The sequence below is a fragment of the Electrophorus electricus genome, chromosome 15 (assembly GCF_041902795.1).
Source record: "Electrophorus electricus isolate QZ-2024a chromosome 15, ASM4190279v1, whole genome shotgun sequence".
NCBI lineage: Eukaryota > Metazoa > Chordata > Actinopteri > Gymnotiformes > Gymnotidae > Electrophorus > Electrophorus electricus.
In genome coordinates, this window is record NC_137511.1 from 16,183,872 (window position 1) to 16,205,876 (window position 22,005).

Below are 22,005 nucleotides of genomic sequence, written 5' to 3' on the forward strand. Positions count from 1 at the left end.
ATTTGCATTTATCCTTTCCCTTCTGCCACATTACACTTATTTGCTTTTTCTTTTTTTTAGTTTCTCTCTCTCTCTCTCTCTCTCTCTCTCTCTCTCTCTCTCTCTCTCTCTTTCTCTCTAATGAGTGTGTTTGTGTTGCTGTCCACAGCCCTGTTTGTAATTCATCTCTTAATGTAATACTTGGTCCCAGACACACACTCACTCACTTGCTCTCTCTCTCTCTCTCTCTCTCTCTCTCTCTCTCTCTCTAGAATATCAGAATGCCTCCTTGATGAATTCCTGACAATCAGATCACCAGAAAAGTGCATAACAGAAGAGAAATTAACAGAAAAATATTACTCATCTGGAAAGTAGTTGTAAATTAAGCAGTGTATGACTCAGTCTTGTTCCAGGATACGAATGAGATATTGTATGGATTGGTACATGAAGTCTCATTTAAGTGCTGAAGGTGTAATTAAAAAGGGAAGTGATGGTGATATTTGAGAGACCTGCAAAATTGAAATAGTGAAGTGAGGACATTAAGTGAAGACAAATTAACACTGCTTGAGTACTTCAACTGTTTTAAATTGAAAACTTAAAAATCATGGCTGAATCACCATTTACATGAAGGATGTCTCATTTCTGATAAGAACTAATGTTCCCAAGTGTTCTAATGTTCTAATGTGTTCTAATGAACTCTGGTGCTTGAAGTCTGTGTAAGTTGAAATGCTTCTTGCTTGCTTTTCATCAGCTGTCCAAAGCTGTTTGAAAAAGCACTAGGCCAGCCCTGGCTCTTTGGCAACAGAGATCAGCTTGGATCAAAAATTGCAAAGCTGGTTGAAAGGTCAGCTGACAAACTACTGCTCCATACTGCATAGTTTTACTGCAAGGAGCAAGGAACGCACATGCACACACATACACACAGGTGCATATACGCGCGCATGCACGCACACTCAGTGGAGATTATTCCTTCTCATCTATCGTCAGGGGGCTGATGAGGAAATCCTCATTTGTCATAATGGCTGACAGAGCGGAGAGCACAAGGGCTAAGTGACATTGACATGCACCCCACCTCTCTGTCCACCCCCACATCCACACACACACACACAAACACACACACACTCCTCTTACCTCCATGAGGAAATGTGGATTGTGGGGCAGAGGTGTTGTTCAATACCAATCTGAGACGGGTGTCCGAAGAGTTGTGGTCTAAATACCATTCTCAAAGTATTCCCAAAAGCAGACACGTGTCTATGAGACCTTTCATAAACCGAAAAAGCCATACACTGGAAGGCGTATTTAACTCATAGAGGGATGCTTTTACTTTTCCTCTTTTTCCACTTTTGCATTTGATAACAAAGATTTTCCCAGCATGTTGCAAAAGCTCAAGCCTGGCATATTGTGTGTATATTTGCTGTCTTTTCAAGACGAAGTGCTCCGGGCGGTGCTGTAAGCGTGTAAGCGCGTGGGTAGGGCCCTGGAGAGTGGGTAGTGGGGGGTGGAATGTGAGCTCCACATTCCTGGCCATGGGAGGACCAAAGGGGAATTGAATGACAGTGTAGGTCCGGCTTAGGCCCAGAACCTGCTCGATGTGAAGAGCCCTGGGGAGGCATGCAGGTGACCCTGACCCATTATAGCATTAAACAGCTTGTGAGGTGCTTAAGTGTGTGTGACTCTCCTTTGTAATATGTCATAGTTACCTGGAGATCACATTACCTACAGCCAGAAGAAGCAGGCAACAGATATTATAACCTAAAATAATTCCAGGTTGGATCTCCACCCCTGTCAGAGCAAATAGTCTCCATTATCCTGAGTAGAGGAAGGAGTCCCTCCCACCCCCAATGTCAGTTGAGCTGCATATTGTGTGAATTACAACACCAGTAAGGTACATGTGATAAACAACTTTTGATTTCACAAGCTAAATTGCAATATAAAGCTTTTTAAATTGATACAGTTAAATATTTTTGATGAAGTTATTGACTGCATTTGCTTTGCACAGCAGGACAGAACATCTATGTATTTGCCTGGATAAAGTGTATTAGGACAGTCTGGTGACAGTCTGTAGGCTGTTAGAGACATAACTAAGAGGCTGGATTTCTGTCTTGTGCAGTACACTGTGAAACAATACCACATATCTGTGTGTATCTTTGCACGCACATACACACACACACACACACACACACACACACACACACACACACACACACACACGCGCACACACACGGACACACATGCAAACGCGCACACACACATCTGCTCCACATTACCACAGATAAAGTGATTCAAAAGCATTTGAGAGGAATGAGGTGATCGTTTTCATCTTGGCATAATCGGTGGTTTCAGTTCTTCCACCTTCACATTTATAACACATACGCAATGCATGGCTCTACTTTAAATGAGAGTTTGTATCAGTGACATGAGATAGTCACACAGTATCTAAATCAGTTCATAGCCATTCCTCCATCTTTCCTCTTTAATGAAAAATTATCTACTGTCCAAGTCTTAGTCAGCCTGTTTGAGACATAAATTCACCACATCTTGGCAGGCCATGTCCGTCAACAGCTAGTGAAACTGATGTGTGTCAGATTGACTCACAGCTCATGATGAATACATGAAGCTACCATTCACTTAACGTTAGGGATATGAGGGTAGGGAGACAGTCCGTAGTTATGAGGAGCCTGTGTAGTGGTGATGGCCCTCCAGGTCCTCCAGTTTGTCCACAGCCAACTGAAATCTAATGGTGGTCTGAGAGGAGATGTGCCCAGACTGCTGTCCTAAGACCAGCTCGGCACACACTGGTTACATGCTGGGAGTCATTAATCAATGTCACTCTGCAACCCACCTCTGCAACTCTTTCCATCCATCTATCCATCCATACATCCATCCATCCATCCATCCCGCAGATGGCCCAGCAGATTGCAGTGGCCAAATGTCCTATGTCCCATTCTTTACTTCATGTCTACTTAGATCTTTAAGCAGATATTTTGTACAAATTGTACATATAATACATAGAGTTAAGATATGTGGTCTATCAGCCTTCTCTTTTTCCACTATTAATCTTATTTCAGTGTTCATCTCATGAACCTTAATAGAATATATTGCAGAATATAGTGCAAACTTTTCCATACCCATAAAGAAATGCAAAAAAAAAACCAACAACATAAAAATAACTAAGCAGAAACATGCTGCTGCATACATTACAAGTACAATTTTATGTCAAAAAACATTACACAACAGGCTTCTCAATACCTATAGATGTAAATTGCTTTGTTAACTTGCTAGGTGTAAGTCTCTGTGTGTGTGTCTGTGTGTGTGTGTGTGTGTGTGTGTGTGTGTGTGTGTGTGTGTGTGTGTGTGTGTGTGTGTGTGTGTGTGTGTGTGTGTGTGTATTTGTGTGATGTCTACTTTCTAAGTGATTGATGAGGGTCTACTTTGGGAGCTGATCCATCAGACCAATAGACAGTTCAGACAGGCCCCCATGCAGAGGCCTGAATTCCCACTGACCACCCCGAGAGAAGCAGCCCACATCACTGACAGGAAATGACCTCAGCGATGTCACCCTGTCAATTACTGTCACATCCATTATGAGTGGCCTTTATGACATGACATCAGATCTCCAGTCATAACAACAGATGCACTTCAGCCAGAATTGTTGCTGGCTGTATCAATGTTGGGACAGATGGTCAAACATCCAGGACAATGGAACTGGGTCAGTGAATATATATAGAATCTGCATCAGTGAGCCAATGGAAGTACAAGAGTACTTATTGTGTCTTAAGGTAGTTATGAGCTTTTTCCAAATTCATCTTTTTATGATCTATAGATCTATAAAGACAGCAAAGTCTCAAACAAAAACCAGACTGCTCCAACTTACAGAAAGTGAACCAGTGAAAGTTCTTCTAAAACGCTTGATAGCTGCTCTATATATGTTTAGGTTGGTGAGTGCAGATTACATGTTCTATTAATCTAAAATCACAGAGTGGCAAGTAGTGGTGAGGAGGACTTAAGTCAGTTTGGCGAGAGGAGTTTCAGATATGGTTTTTCTCAACAACTGCATTTACTAACTCAATTTTGCCATCCGTGTGGCAGATTTTGACACAGCTGGTCTCATAAGTCTTTCCCAAAATGTTTCACAGAAAGTCTTTATAGTTTTGCAATGTAGTTTAGTTTCATTAGTCAGTACATTTTGTTTTCTGTACAAGGTGGAAACATTTTCCAGTCTTCCTTTGTCCCAGCATTATTCTCCCAGGATCTTCCAGTGAGAGCTAAGCCAGTGATATCCAATGGGATTCATCTATTCCATCATTTCCTTACATATTCATCTCTTCCTTTCCCTCACTAATTCCATCATTTCTTCCTTTTCCTCCAACAAAACCCCTGGTCAGTGGGTTGTCTTGACCCCCCCACCCAATGTGTAGCTGTTATTACTGCAAGGGGCCTACTGTGCAGAAACAGTAACCCCCCCCCCCCCCCTTTCTGGATCTCCTTCCCTCTAATTGGATCGGCTTCAGGTGCTGTCACCCGCCATGCTGACAGGTCTGGATGGGATATTACAGAGGGTACATGCCCCCCCCCCCCAACTCTCCCCTGAGAATGTCCCCATGCGAGAGACATCATGCCAGTCAGGAGCCAGCTGATCACTTCCATATGCGCCTGGTCTGCAGATTGCATACACCAAGGTCGCCCCGCACATGTCCCTCACAGCCAGAGCCATCCTCCCTTGTGTTTGGGTTTCATTACTAGGATTATGAGGTATGTACAGTGTGTATTAACCAATGGAAACCTTATCTGTCCCCTTGTTCTCAATCTCTGGCTCCAGGGTACTCTTACAGGAAGCCATAGGCACTCCTGCTCCTGCTAAAACATCCATATTCTTAGAGCAAACAAATGCAGGGCCTTTCCTCCTGTTACATTTCAACACCCCTGACAACAAATAATCACCTCCAGGGTCCCCACCCCATATAAAAACAGCAATACACTGGGGATTCCCTGCTTGCCTAGAACGTACCGCACTTCATTTGAATGGAGTGTTGCATCTTGGACCAGAAGGCGGGAAGATTATCAGAGGAGATAGAGGAAATTCTCAACCTGGTATTCTTGGCAGAATACCAAGGTGACCTCTCTGATGCAGTGTAGAGGGACGAGGCTGCACCCTTACAGTGCCTCCCAGCACTCTCTGAATTCAGATAGAATGGCAATGGTAATTGATGAAAATGAAAATGTATCTTCTCAAGGTCCATGGGACCTCATGCTCCTGTAATTACAATACCCTGTGCATTGAACTCAAGCCTCATTGGCTTTCTTCCTCTCAAGCATCCTGATTTTTTTCCTAGTTAGTAAACTTAATCATCATTGAAATTTGTTTGTTGCAAAATCGGGAATTTGACCTGAATGGCATGTCCTAAGCCTTTATTGTTGCTGTCTTTGGGCAGAGTATGCTGAGATTACTGTTTGTCCTACACCATAGTGGCTAAATGTTCAGAAAAGTTTTCTGAAGGAAAGTATGGAAAATGAACATTTTTAAATCTAAATCAGCTCCAGAAAGTATGTTGCTTGGTGTCAAGATGTCAATTCAAATGTCAACATTAGCAGGCAGTCCTGCACCACTTTCTATTCACAAGTTACAATTAGCATCATATTTCATTTCATCTATAAATCAGCCAAGCACTGAACAGTTTCATTACATCGTAAATTAAGGTAGATGAAAAAGGAAAAAAATGATAGCTAGATGAAAAAGCTATTTCTAATCCAAACTTAGTCTTTTTTGCACATGCTGACTATTTTGTACTTTAAGGTTTCAGAGCACAGACATAGCCATGGACAGAGAAACTAACCCATAGTTTCAAGGTAGCTGTTTTGATGTATTACTTACCTGTATTACTTACTGGTATAAAGGGATATAATTGCTCTACCCGTTCTATGAAATAGACCTTTGTTTTGTGCTCTTGTACCAACATCCATTTGTAAAGTGTTTTGATTTGTAGAAATGTCCATTGCAAAGACATAATTTTTTTCCTAGCCAGCGGAATATCCACTTCTGACCTGATATGACATAATCCTCAAAATCTAAAAAGATCACATTAACACACAAACTTATTATTTAAATTAAGTTAAAGTTATTTTTAATTAGATTTCTAAGATGTTACATTTACATTTTGGGGCATAAAACATTGTTTCACCCTGCTTTTAAAACAAGTGGAGGGGCTACCAATTCACTCAAATCACAACATCTAAAGATTCCATGGGTCTTTAACCCATGACCCTGCCACAGTCCAATGATCTGGCAGCAGCCTTTACAGTGAGGAGCTAGCGTATCTGGACGCCGCTCAAGGTGCTATAACATCTCTCAACCCAGCAGAGGATTAGGTTTCACAGGAACTCATTAGCGAGAACCTTCCACTGCCAAGAAGTAAAGTAGTTGGGCTTGATGCTGAGGCCAAAAGGGACCTTAATGGGAAACATCCACTTTATGCCAGAGCACTCACCAATGCTAATTGGTCTGTTTTGAAACCATTATCTTGTGCAACACCGCAAGTAAGAAGGTACAGGGAGAGAGCAAGTGGTCACAACAGGAACATCGGCGTTGATTTCTGACAGAGATGAGGAGGTGAGAGTGTCTTTCACATGGTGATGGATGGACACAGGACAGATGGTGAAATAGGGAGGGAACGAAAGGGAACAAAAGAATTAAAATGATATCAAAAAATTATAGAAAAAGGTAATAGGTAACAGAATGTTTTCTGAACACAAACCTGTGAGTTGGCCAGTAAGTATTTTAAACATCAATTTCTCTGCTCTCCTAGCATCATTTAGCATTTTGAAAGATCTGTGAGTAAACATGGCAGGTTGAAATGAGTGCCTTGGGAATAAAAAAAGAATACAGTGAAATGCATGTGGCCCAATTGAAGGCATGTAAATGAATCCAGCACATAATTCTCTCAGCGTCTCAAACTGAAGTAATGACGCAGCAAAGGGAGAGAACAGAGGCCTGGGAGGTATAGCGCAAAGGCCAAATCCCATCCATGAAGATCAGAACCGTTTGCATGATGTCATTCTCCTGAGTCCTGTCACCTTGTGAAATTTCATGAGCCAGGAAAACTGCATTAGTCTCTTACTCCACAACAAGCTGCAGCTCCATAGCCATGTCTCTGAGCCCAGCTCTTCTCCCCAGGTGTGAGGCAGACGGATGGAGGAATCCATGTCTTCATCTGGTTCTTATCCTGTTATTAGCCATTAGTGTTGGACAAAAGCCCTAACACTTATTCTGTGATCTGCTGCTGATCCAGCACCAAAGCACAGGCCATATGAAGTTAAGGAGTAAATCCCACCGAGTTTGTCCACAGCACAATGAGAATGTGTGTGGAGGGGTCTGTGTGTAGAGGGGCCTATGTGTGGAGGTGCCTGTGTGTAGATGGGCCTGTGTGTGGAGGGGCCTGTGTGTGGAGGGGCCTGCTTTTCACTTGCGGCACTTAGGACAACAGATAAGAGACAAGGATGTTTCTAGTAGTCCAGAAGATTGGATGTCATCATGGAAACCTTATTTGATCATCTCTCCAAATGAAAATGCCACTCGGAGTACCTTGAGGAAACCCAAGGTGATGTAATTCAGAATTAAAGAGAACGGGTGCAGAATTAAAGAGAGAGGGTGCACCAATCAAACTGAAGTATAACTGTATTGGTCTGGTAATCCCAGCAGCAGCAGCAGAAGAAAAAGAAGAAGAAGAAATGTTAAATGTTAAATGACAGTTACTTGAGGGTTGGAACTGATAGAGCCATCTGACAGCATTTTGGACAGAGGAGAGCACATCTGTTGTTCATTTCTACCATGACAAGGTCCAAGCTATATTTATTTTGGCCTGCTAAAATCGTTGCCTCAGTTATATTTCATTTTGCTTAAATGACTTTTGAGATCTAATACAATTGTAGAATGTAAATGAAAAAGAGAGCAGCCACAATGCTCAAACTAAAACTGCATTACAAAAACATTCAGAATTTAATTTAAGAAGTGAATGCAGAGTCACCTTGACACAAAATTAAGAACATACTATTTTTCAAAGTAAGGATGCTATGAACGAAATCAAACAGAATCCACTTACTCAACAGCAGAGAGAGGATTTTGCTCATAAAAATGAATGAATGAATAAGTGAATGAATAAATGAGAAGTGAATTTGCAGGGTGAGTGTGCAGTGTGCAATGTGAATGTATAGTAGTTAATCAAAACACAAGCAAACTGATAGTTGTGTGTTTACACTGTCACATTTACTCAGAAGTAGACAAGGTTTCCCTGTTTTGTGGACCTGTCTGTGTGCATTAACGGAAACAGTGTTGACTGCCCTGCACCACTGCAGTGCGTCAGAAGGCTTCCGTGACCTCAGTGGGTTTGGAAGCTGTGGGCTAGTGCCGCAAGGAGTCACTTCACACAGGGTTTAACCTAAGCTGGAGCCACAAGAAGGGGACCCGGCACCAGCTCAGCCACGGACAGTAATTGAGTTAGCATCCCAGTAATAGTCTGCTGGTTGCCACCACACTGTTGCCAGGCACTCAGTCTGCACTACAACAACGCTAGTATGGAAAAAAAGGGGGAAGGGTCTTTTCTCAGTCCCTTTGGAAAGTCAAGATGTTCAGCCAATCAACACATTCAGACCCTACCACCACTACCTCATCTGTTGCAAGATTGTGCAATAAATTTATTAATACGCATAGGCACATATTACTCTAAATGCAACTGTAATACCAGCTAAGACTGTTTTGTATATGATGTACAGCTCCAGAATGACGCTGACTTTCCCAAAGCGATTAACCATTCTTTGACTACAGCTCGTCCCACACCTTAACACAAAACACATTTCTGTATGAATACCTGTGGCACCTAGGTGAGCACAGTCAGGGCCAAACATGTAAAAACAGAGTTATATTCTCATATAGTCCATTTTATATTTAAATGAATCTGTCCTCAAATACCTGTTTTGTCTCTTTACATTCACACATTATTGGTTCCTACGTTTAGTCTTCGGTTCTTATTCCTTGCCAAAGATATTATCTGCATCTGTAACTAATTTCCTTGTGTTTCTTTCTTTGGTCTTTATCCTTATTCTAACATAGAAGGCACAAGCATGGGCTTCTGGAAGCTTCCAAAGACTTTATTGACTATGTCATGCCTTTGTGTCCAATGTGACAATGTGATACTTCCCATAATCCCTCTGTGCTTACAAGGTACTAATGAAATTACTGTGTTAGCTCCTTGCCAGGGAAAGCAGAGGCCCACTACAAGAACAATCAGGAAAATACATTTCTTTTGAGTTCTCTCCCTTCTGTAGGCTCAAGAGCATATACATGGAGATGAGTGCCTGTTCAAAAAAACAAAGACATAAACATTAGCAAAGTGTTGTAAAGTAGTGGAAAGAATTGGTGTCCCTCACCAGAGGATCTGGATCTCCACAGCTTAGGGACTGAATCTGTCCCACCCAAAAAATAGGTTCCATATTTCAGTATAACTTCTAATTTCAGGGTGAGTTTCAAGGACTGTGTATTTGCATGTGTCTCTTACACAAGCGAGTGCATATATAGCAGGGCCACTTGCATTAGCTGTCATATTTTCCCTTTTCAGAGAAAACAACTCTTTTCTGCAGGGCAGCAGAGGTAGGAGCAGAGTGTACCTTTTGAACAGGTCCTGTCTGGTGCAACACTTCCAAACCATGATGTTGCCATCATCGCCTGGCAGTTCACCCATATCTCCTCAGAGCCCATTTTCCCAGCATGCCCCGGCGAGCGCCTGCCACTGGGCTCTTGATTGAAGACAAAAACTCATTAAGGTTGAGCAAGCAAGGGGCCGCTTTTATGACAGGGAATTGAGGGAAGATGACAGGCCGAATCAGTCCAATGGTTCCCCACTGCCACTGCCATTGGGTCTGCTGGGGTGAACCCCTGCTGCCATGTCTGACTAATGCCTGGTCCTAGTAGGCACTTGGACTGAGCTACTCGTGGACATAGGGCTTGAGCAATTGGCAGTTTTCTCCACCACAGGACCTGGGGAGCAGAACTGAAATCCAGAGCCCAGCCAGTTCTTTCCACCACCATAAGTCAAGAAAGAGGATTTGAAGATCCAGTTGATCAGCAGAGGAACCAAACCACACAGAGATGCATTGTTCTCCAATCTGGCATGCCATGAAGCTTAAATTGAGGTCTGGGTGAAAGGAGCTATGTGTCACTGGAGATTATTTGCTTCTGATGTCTAATGGAAGAATTCTGAACTGTAAAGTTTTGATGGAACCATTGGGTGCCTATAAGGATATGAAATAAACAGGTGGATTTCAATCTACATCAGCAGTCTATGGATATGATGCCATGTTCTTTTATAGAGAAACACACTCTTGCTCTTTGCTGATTGTTGCAGCACATGATCAACACCTACTTGAAAGTTATCTGTGCTTTTTTTGTCAATAACAGGGTATTACATTTCGCGGACACGCTTATCCAAAATTATTTACATATTTATCAGTATGGCAGTGTGTGCTCCCTTGGAACTGAACTCAACTGACCTTGTGTTGCTACAGGACCACTGATTGGATGCTTCATTCAACACAAAATATCCTTATTTAGAGTCAATATGTGAAATCAAAAGAACACTTGAACAAGGTCAGCTGGAAGTGGCTAAACTGATCAGGAAAAATCATGTAAATCAAAAAAAATCATAAGTTCTGCCTTGGAGAAAATAATGTAATATGTTAGTGATGGTAAGTGCCTCTCTCTGTCTCTCTGTTTGGCAGGAATGACAACCTGCTAATAACAATCATCATGTTAACATTATTGCAAAAATCACCACTTCTGTAATATTTTACATTTTATAAAATGCATCAGGACAAATGGACCTTCACAGAAACATGGAAATTCCCATATGTCCACCCACTGGGGTTGATGGTAGCCTGACCAGCAATTGGAAAATTCATGTACAGTATACATAGGTGGATGGTTAGATCCAGACATTGCATATGGGCCTTTCCCATGTGTACTGCCAGCCTAGTGCACATGGTGTGAAAACTAGGACTGTAAGTTTCTGGGAATGACTCCAAATCCAAAGTTTCTCATGCCTTGATTCTCACATCTGGCTGTAAAAGAAGGGCAATAGCTAGGATGGTGACGTAGGCGATAGCAAGGATGGTGATATACTTTATAAATAGGATGGTGACGTAGGCAATAGATAGGATGGCGAGGTATTTGATAGATAGGATGGTGATATAGGCAATGGCTAGGATGGTGAGTATGTAATATGTAGGATGGTGAGGAATTTGATAGATAGGAAGGTGACATAGGCCACTGACAGGATGGTGAAGAACTGCAGTATTCTGTGGCCCGCAAACCTGCAGAACTACAGAACCACACTACTTCGTAGCCACTGTAGGCTGTGTATGAATGGACAAGGAGAATTTTGACTTTTGCTTCCAGTTATTGCCAGAATTACTTTAATTGTCTTTATGAAATGCACCAGAGCTCCTCATCAGTACACTTCTTTCAGAGGAGACAGTGGTTTTCACAAACTTCATTTGGTTGATTGTGAACTTAAGTAGCCCCTTTCAGACCAGTTCCTAAAGGGTGGGTGTTTAAAAACAGATGGAAGCATGTTTCCCTCAAAGTCACTTTGAAAATACCTTTGGACACCTCCACACACATGAACCCTGAGCATCAGTGGTTAGCTCCACTCCAACACACTGATGCTGGGTCACAATCACAGCACTAGCAGGCCTGCCTGGCCCAATCATGGTGTGGCTATGCTGGTTAGGACTCTGAGTTTGGGGCTATCCCCTCTGCCCATCTCCATTGCACTGGTTGTGACAGACATCCTCACATCCCATGAAGCTACAAAAGCCTTTTGCTGTGCTGATGCAGGCATGGCCACTGGAAATACAGCCACCACACTGACATGTCCGTCACCCATTCCCCGAGCACGCGGCCAGCTCGTTCCACTGTCTGAATCCATTGCGTGAAGGATAATGAGTACATACTTTGCAGGATTCAGCTTGGTATTCATGACCGTGCAGATGTGTTGAGCATGTTGAGCAAGAATTCTCCTACCACAATTCCACAAGTCATCAAAAGCATCAATGTGAATGTGAAACCAATACCAGGCTAGTTGATTCTTCATAACTGAAACTGAACTTCTATTAACCTTAAAGTCTTGCAACAACTATTATATTGTTAATTGTTAACTATTTTGTTAAATGTGCATTTGGTACAGTATTCACATAAATGAATTATATACATCTGAATTATATACATCTTTAATACTTTCTAAAGAAAACAGCTTTTTTTAGGAGAATGTGTCTCCCAGTGTTGAAATGAAACCTACACATCTGGATGCAGGCAAAGTGAGAGAATGTTAATTTAATACAATACTTCTTGCAAATGTAGATAAAGTATCTAAATATAGACATGCTTTTACTATATTGATCACTGAAACTGACAGTGCAAAACCTTCAATGTGTGCTAAACTCAGCAAAGTCTATGATTTGTGGAGGTGAGCCAAAAGCCCCTAGAGTGGTGGAGAAAGACAGAAACCAGAAATAGAGACAGACAGACAGAAACAGAGAATGAGGCAGACAAACTGAAAGGGACAGAGGGGAAAAGAGAGAGAGATGAACCTACAGTGGCAAAACGATGATGGATAAAGCAAAGCCAAGACCTCAACCAGCCTGAGTCCAATTCCCCAAGCCCAGTGTAACATGCCATACCCACGACTCCAGCTACTCTGGCCTTCAGTCTGATGAGAAGCTGCAGAAAGCTGGCACTTCACTTCAGGGCCGAGCAGATGTGACGGGTGGATCACACTTCAGCGGCACTTGGTCGTTGGGTTGCGGCAGCCCAGTCCATCCCAGGAGAGAGGTCCTCACTTGGGAGATCAGCCAAAAGAGAAGCCAGCCAAAACCACACTGCTGCTCACTCTTTTTCACAGCAAAAGAGAAATGGGCATGGAAATCACACAGGCAGCTGTTCCTCTGGAATGGAGAGAGCAGCGACGCAAATGAGAGAAAGGGGGAGAGAAACAAGAGAGAAAGACATTATTTTAGGGAAATATCACATAGGTCTCATGCATTTCTTTTATAAGATCAGTGCCAGCATACTTGACATCTCAGCGGAAAAGAGATTTGGTGGATGAGCAAGCAAGTAGTTTGGGACAAACGATGGGTGAGTTGTGCAAGCACCTGTCTCAAAGTGATATAGGATAGATCAAACCTTGCTTTACAGAATGGCTTTCCATGTCTTGGGTTCCAGGGTGGCTCATATGGTTTCCATACTAACATCTCATGCAGTGAAGTACTTCCTTCATCCTTTCCACAGGTGAAGTTGAGCCAAGCTTATGTACAAATCAGAAGAGCATTTAAAATCTTCAGTCTCCACTATGGCAATAGTTTCCAACCTTCTTTTTCTTTTTAGCTCTTACTAAAACAGTGAGCACAACATGGAGAACCAAATATGCACAAACCGAATTGTTCTGCCCTCAGATGTGTCATGTATACTTGCAGACTCGCTTGAAAATACACCAGTATTTTGAAAATCAACATTTGCAATCTGACTTTTGTATTTGGCATGTCACTTTACCACATATAGATAGACTTTGTGGCTTTACCAGAGACGTCGTGTACAGAATACACAAAATATGGTTTCTGATTTCGCTCAACAGAGCTTCGTCGCTTTTTCTGAATGAGGGACTAATCTGTGGACGAGACGAGTTATCATTCCTCTTCCAGTGTGTTTATTTCTGTGTGGCAGAGCATGACTTCTCACTCATTTTCTCCCTCTCTCCATCTCCACAGTCAGAATGAAAGGAAGGGGAGATCTGCTTCGTCATGCTCCAAGACAAGCAAAATCAAGCAAAGTAACAGGAGCACGCTTATCTAAACTACCACCGCCTGTGTCTCTGAAGTTGGGAGCCTACCTTGGAGGAGTCGTTCAGAAGTGCTAGGCCACATGATTCAAATCTTCAAGTCTACCACCCTCAATTTAGATAACATTTTATGCCAAATGTAGTGTATATCTAGGCCTTCCGATTCCAGGTTCCAATTAAGACAAAAGACTCATCATTTGCTTTTATACTCACAAAACCACTAATATATCCTGGAAAGAGAGAGGCTTAGTGTTAAAGCAGATGCATTCAACTCCATACATACCTACACACATGTATGGACAGTCCAGGGCAGCCGGTTGTAGAAGCAGATGGCAGTGTAACATCAGTCTGTGTGAGATAGCATCTGTGAATGTCTCAGCTGTGTTTTGACTCCTCTCTTAACTACTGGTTCATTTTTGCATACTGCACACTAGACTTCCTCACTGGGTTGGCTTGGCCAGTGTGGCACCCTACATAGCTGTTACAAAGTATACACACAACCAGTCCTTAAGATGCTTATCTTTGATATGTGTGTGGGGAGGGCCAGGGAAAGTGTGTGTAAAAAAGGCCAATGTTACTGACCTTGCAATGGAAGAAAAAAGGTAACCTTTGTTGACATACAGTATGAAATCCTGGTTCTATACTCTATTTCTCTTTCTCTCTCAGTTGCACTTTTTTCTTTCTGTCTCACTTGCACACACAAATACAGACTTTTTAGATACCACCAATCACCACAAGGGAGCTCTTAACAGGTAAAATGGCTTCATATTACCCAGTAAACAGTGTACTGTAGCATACAGCCATAAAAACCTCAACAACTTACAGCTTGGCTCCACTTGTGGACTCACCCACAGATCCTGCTTGCTCATGTTTCACTTCACGCTCACAGCGTGAATCTATCCAGAACTTCATTCTGCTTCTATACAACAACACTCCAAGACATGCTAACATGCATAGCTTCAGCAGTTTTCCAGAGTCATCTCCAGAACAGGCCTTTGGAGCACAGGGATTATGGTAGTATAAGGCTGCACAAAACTGCATATTGTCCTCTATGCCTTCATTTTAGATTAGTAATTAACATTCAGAATTATTTTGCCATTCTTATTGTCCTTCTTGGTTTGCGTCACTCAGAACGACTGGAAATTGGTGGATTATGTAATTTGAAGCAAGAGAACTGTGCAGATCAGACATATTGGATCTTAGGCACACACACACACACACACACACACACACACACACACACACACACACACACACACAGCTATGACCTCCAAATACAGATAAATTTCCCATAAAAACTAAAGAGATAACAAAGATTCACATATAACAAACCTTTAGTGTAATCAATTAAAGGGATATGCAGAACCTAGCATTTAAAAAGTCCAAGATACAGGTAAAAACAAGATACCTGTAAAATATATGAGGACTTATTAACCTTTTTAGTGCTAATGGATCCCCAGGGCTGTGAAGATGCATGGCAGTAGCACATAGCGGATTAATAAATGAGATACAAGCAGGCTTGGGCCATTTAACAGTAAGTATCTCATGAATTATTAGTATTTTTAATGTTTTTGTTTTGAATGCTTAAGTTGGCCAATAGTTCACTGAAAACACAAAAGGTTGGTTGTTATGTTTACCGGATGTTTATGAAATGTAATGGTGGCAGATATGTTAGCAAACCTTGAAGGAAATTTACATAAATCTACTGATGACAGCTCACCACAACAGAGACCAGCTTCTTTGTCAAACTCAATATAATCTCACGGGGTTTATCGACAACAGGAGCTTCGTGCTACACATAAGTTGTTTCGGAACACAATTAAACCCTCATGATTGCGACGGACTACAATGGACAAATGAAAAATATAAGGCTGGGCTTGCAAGTTGGCATGCTCTCAGGGTGGTTACATTGATGTGGATGGCATCTCAGAGGGTTCAGTAGACACCAAGGCGCTGGTTCAGTCATCCTCCACCTTCCCACAGTAATGGAACACCATCAGAGATGTCAGCTGTGCCAAAAGCCAGTTCTCATTAACCACCATGCATATGTTAGGAGGCCAATTCTGAATGGATCCCAATGGTCCACTGCACTCTACCACAGTGTTTGTCACATAAAACCACTCGTTTAGCAGCAGAGTTTCCACCAAAGTGAAATCATTACCATTTTATGGGATACTAGAGTGAGGTGCCATTAGCTAGACTCTTGTCATCCCCTTCTACTCCTCCTTCTCATTTTACTTGATCTACATGCTTGAAATGTACTGGTATGGTGGAAATGCTCACAGATTTTCACACTTTACAAAGGAAATTTCTTATTTTACATGATGAATCTTCTCCATCTGATTAGCACCAGCCAAGTACTACTTGTCTTTTTGTGTTCAGACACCCAAATTTTGGTAATTTGATTACAAACTGTCAACATTTAAATTGGAACTATATGTAATAGGACATTAACAATTTATGTTCAGGGAATCATGCAAGGCCTTACATAAATTTGCCTGGAGTTTCACTGGTTATTAAATTTTTCTATTTTGGATAGGCACTATTTTATTTTAGGCACTATTTCTATTGTATGAAAGGCGTACCCAAAAAACCCCACAAAAGTAAAATAATAGGGTACCTGGGCATAGTTGAAAACAGGCCAGACGGAAGAAAAAGCATGCCTTATGTGCAAATAAATAGTATCATTTTGCCCATGCAATAAATTCTTTAATTAACTCCATGTGATTTTTCTACGCTCAGTCTTTAAAAAAAGGCCCCTGCTCTGATTACTGAAAGAGCCAATCAGAGAGCAAGGCCACTGCTCTGATTAATCAAAGAGCCAATCAGAGAGGCAGGTGAAGCAAAAGATAACTGGCAAACTCAACCAGCTGCTAGGAGGGGTGACATGAGCTCTGACTGCCACAAATAGTGGCTAATCCTATCCAATGGCCTGACATAGCCTGCCGTTCTCTTTGAAGCTCTGACACTATCCTGGCAGAGACAGATGCCAGAGACTGCTGGTGCCGATTGTCCACCTCCCTAGGTACAACAATCATGGCCCCTGGGAGATATAACATGACTCAGCTAGAAAAAATGCCATTGTTCAACAACTGGTTAGAGCAAGACTAAAAGAACTGAAAGAAATGCATTAGAAACCCTGTTCGGTGCATACTGCAAGTTACAGAAGCAGCTTATAGTGTTGGAGATGGTACAACTCCAGTTTGACCAGAAACAAGCTGCCTTATCTGGTACATCAGAGCATGCTAAGCATGGTGTTCTGGCTGCTATGCTCTCCTTAATTAAGTTTGTCTGCCCTGGCTAACCCAAAGAAATCCAAGAGGACTTCTTTCTGCAAGGTCTTATACCAGACAAGCTGCAACAGCAAGTTAGTGTGACGCCTCTGACCACATTGAGCCAGGCTATATTCCCAATGTTGGAAACTTCCAAATGTTGCGGTGGTGGAGTTTAAAGCTCACCTTCAGAGACATCCACTTCACTGTGGCTTAGTGAAATTCAGGACTGTGGGGTTGGAACTTGGTAACTCATGAAGGCTTACTGTGTTTGAACCATATAGGGAGAGGGACAGTTCCCTTCTTTAACAAATTGATGATTTGCTGAGGCTGGTGAGATAGCAAAGAGATCCACCAATAAGAAGCAACGGGTAGCATGGTGTGAGGAAGTCTCCATCCCAAGTGGAGGCAGCGGTCCTGCAGTGCCCCGCCAGTAAGAACACCAACAGACCCTCTGTGGGACAAGACCTTAAAAGTGAGGCTAAGAAGCAGCAGGGGCAGTTGTTCTTTCATTTTATTTTAAGGATCGACTGGGTTTTGTGCTTTGACAATAGTCCAGAGATGCGAGCAGGGAGAGAGACCGAAATGGGACGATTCTTGCCCCAGTGTTCCAGATTTATCTCTACTGAGTTCAATAAGTTCTGCCAGCCCTGTGCTGGTATTTGGTCCAGTATAGAGCACTAAGGATGAGCACCTGTCTTCTGCATTTCCCCCTGATTAATTCCTTACTTCCTGTGAATCACAGACTTACACAGACTTAGGTAATGAAACACCACAATTGGTGGGAAGGTATAACAAGTTCCAACCACCATGGAAAAAACAATGATATAAAACCACCATTTTCTTCTTTATTTCATTCATGAAATCCCCATCCCTACACTACGATATATTATAAGAGTTACAAAGTTCATTCAAGAACTATTCTACCTCAGACACATCACTGCCATCGTCAGGGAGGTTAAATAGAGAAGGGAAAACCACAAGAATTAGGCCAGTTTGCTCCCAACCAGGTAAAGCTCCAGTAGACACAAGAGGACAAGACAATGGAGGGCCTTGTTTGGCAGTAATGTGACACTCTTGTTCCGGGGCAGGAAGTTCATGTTGATTTCGAAATGGAGAATCAAAACCCACAAATGGGCGCAGAAATGGGGAAACGCTCACCTGGCTCCATGTTGTCTCGCCGATGCTGACACATGATGGATGTGCTGTAAGGGCATGTTTAATTGCATATTACCATAAGCGTGTATAAAATGTACATCCAGGTACTCAAGACTGGTCAATACCAAAACCAGACACAGAAATACACGTTATTTTCTGCATATATGTTGTAGTGAAGGGTTAGTGATTTTAAGGTACTGAAAGATTAGGGACTTTAAGATACTGAAGGGTTAGGGACTTTAAGGCAGACATGTTCATTCATAGCTGTTTTGTATGTTTGGTATGTTTTAATGCTCTCTCTTCCTGTCTCTCCCTGAGTAGTATATGCTGAGATTAAAATTGGGTTGGAAAGAGAACCAGAATTGGCGACAGGTGTCTACATTTTGGCTCCCTTCCAGTGAACCAGAACCAACCACTTGATTTTGTGTGAAACTGGTTCTGTTGCTGCCAGAAAGGTCATTGATCTTTCCCTGTCTTTCTCTCTCTCTCTCTCTCTCTCTCTCTCTCTCTCTCTCTCTCTCTCTCTCTTTCTCTCTCTTTCTCGCTCTCTACTCATGATGCCTCTAATTTAAATGTCTTTCTTCTACCTTTCTCCCTTTGTTCTGCCTTTGCTTTCTCTAAATTTACCCTAACTGAGCAGTGTTCCTGCATGTGGCCAAACTGAGAGCTCCGTGATGCTCACCCCTGCCCCCAGTTTTATGAGCTTGGCTCAAACAAACGCTGAACAATTTATGCATGTTGCCAGCTCTGGGCACTAGGGAGAGTTGAGGTCTGAGCACACTTCCCCTGTGTGTTCACCATTAAGGCTCCTGGGCTTTTTATTAGTTTATGTCGCTTGCTGTTGAGATGGAGGGTCAAAAGCTAAGCTTACTCTAAGTATATTACTTTAACTTCAAGCCAACTTATTTACTAAACTCAATGTGGTTAAATATTTAACCAGATAAAGCAAACCAAGTCACTAAAAGATGAAAATATAGATTAGTATTTTCCTCAAATAAATCAGTTTCAGGAATCCTTTTTAATCAAACATCAGTATCTCATGTCACTTTGCAGGCTGATTGATTTGTATATCTTCTTCTGTCTCTGACTTTCTTTTAGCAAGTGCAGGTTTTGAAAAGTAGTGGCATTGAATTACATTATGTACATGCTATCACAGACTTAGCTGAGCTTATGCTGAGGTATCTGTCAATGTGTAACCAATATATCCAGCATTCCATCACCACATACTTCCTGCTACCCTTACAGTAATTAGATACCAATAAAACGAAATGTTATGTTACACCAATAAAACAAAATGTTAAGCAAATTTATACTATGGGCTGTGTGCACAATACCTTTCTATGCTGCACTCAAGTGTTGAAATAAAAGCCTCACAAAATGTCCTGGATATCAGTGATGAAATACTTAATGAAAAGCCAAACAGAAGAAAGGACAGACACAATTATTAACTAAACAATTCCGATAAGGATATGCCACAGCTGCTCCTATCGTTTAGAGGTGCCCTCACTGTGTTGTCAGGTGAATATCTGTGGTCGATGGAGAGGGTATGACGAGGCAGCGTGAGCTGCTGCTCCTGGATCTAGCAGGCAGCACTTTAGCTGGCACTGTAAAGACAGAAAGTTTATTAACCAGAAACCTGCAAATGCTACAGCAACCAGAACACACTGCGTTAGATGATGGTAATGGGTGCTGGTTCAATTCCAAGCTGGAAATATGTGGGAGGAGAGTATGTGTGTGTGTGTGTGTGTGTGTGTGTGTGTGTTAGTTAGGAGGGTTGTGAGGTTACTGCTTAGTGGTAAAAAGTTTGCAGAATGCACCTGAGTTTGTTAGAGGTATACAAGCAACATATGAATTTCACATTATGTACCCTTCTTTAAACCTTGGTGTTGCTCTTGCTACTGGTTAAATGAATGTTAGGGGGTTTTTTTTATCTTTGCTTTGACTCGGGTTATGCTGTAATCTCTGCTCAGAGCCAGGGCTTTGCACCATGATGCTTATCTGAAACCACCATATCCAGGGTAACTATCACTGTGGTCACAATAAACAAAGTCACACACACACAAAAACCCTTTTAAATTGGCATTGCCATCTGAACACATTATGATATTACACTACATTAACTACTACTACAACTTATAAGACTAGTGCTACTAACATTTAGTAACTGTTTCAGCTTTTACTGTTAAACAGCTTTAATGATCTGAGCATTCATGACCCTAATTTAACAAATAATACAGGGCAACTTACAGACTGGTCTAAACAGGTCTGGTTGTTAAGAAAAATATCTCCACATCCTCCTTGTCTGCCAGAAAAGAGCTCAGTCCTAAATCCCATCTGGCCCTCTGAGTCGGAATGGTCTTCCTACCAGTCAGTCAGAACAGAGCATCGTTATCGGCCCGAGAGTGATGATGTCATCTGATCATAGAGGCTGTTTATTTTTATAGGTGTTTGCTTTCTATGACTGCTCCAGCAGTGAATTATATACATTTGAACCAAGAGACACACACAGAGATAAGTCAAGAGTCATCACATCCCAATCTATGACATCATTGTTTAAGTGTTTATAGGTGCTTATGCTTATAGGAGGGTTTTTTGGATAAAGAAGAGAGGGTAGGAAGGTGAGAGATTTGGAGCAACTAAGACAGAATGTGAAGTCTTTTACCAAAGCCATAACCATGATAAGACCACACACATATACACGCATACGCACACATGTACGCATGCATGCGCACGCAGACATGGAGGCACACGTACACGCACACACACAGGCACAATTCTGTCTGTCACAAGGCAGCACAAATCCAGGGCAGTTTGACTAGGACTTACCTCCATACTTCCCTCATTAAAGCAGGAACAAGGAAATGGTGAAGTTACACACTGTAATCGCACGAGAGCTCAGCAAAACCACACTCCAAACACTCTAACCCAGGCAACCTGCTAATTGTGCCACAACTCACAGCCACAAAACCTGTTTTACACAGTGACTTTAAAACTGTCTATTTCAAGAAATGTTCAAGAAACATCAACAACCGCTAGATCTGCCTAGCATATGAAATGGAATGGAACTGGCCTATAGGTAAGACATCCTAGAGGGATAAAAGCCAGTAAGAAAGATGGTGAAGCTTGCTGGGGTGAGGGATATAGTTCATCCTGATGGATGAGTCACTGTGGTAATGCAGACTTGACGTCAGTGAGTCTGGCTGTGTTCAAACTCAGTAGGTACTAATTAACCAGAATGGTGGTGGAGAGAAAAAATATGCAAGAAACCCTATTATGTACTCCAACTACTGCTTTATCATAATTTACATATTTCTGCACACACACGCACACACACGCGTGCACACACAAACACACATACACACACACACACACACACACACACACACACACACACTCTACTTTCTCTCTTTCTCTCCCTCTCTCTTTCTGTTTCTCTCTCTCCCTCAAACACACACACACACACACACACACACACACACACTCAGCTGCATCGAGGTGTGTCGTTCCCTCCCACCTCTGGCAGAAGCTTTAATTATTCCCAGCTACACCTTCTCTCATTCAGTCTCTTGCTGTCAAAACACACAAACAGACAGACAGACAGACACACACACACACACAAACACACACACACACACACACACACACACACACACACACACACACACACACACCAGCTGTGCAACCTCAGCCTCTGAAAGTTCAAAGCTCACTTTTTG

General features: G+C 42.1%; 1 long non-coding RNA gene across 1 annotated transcript; it reads right to left on the minus strand.

Annotated features, from left to right (window-relative positions):
• Positions 1-18,622: 18,622 nt before the first annotated feature.
• Positions 18,623-21,633, minus strand: LOC145651325 (uncharacterized). Its single transcript, XR_014117197.1, has 3 exons — positions 21,116-21,633; positions 20,537-20,650; positions 18,623-19,893 (listed from the first exon to the last, which is right to left on the minus strand). It is a non-coding gene; the product is annotated as an uncharacterized LOC145651325 (long non-coding RNA).
• Positions 21,634-22,005: the final 372 nt, after the last annotated feature.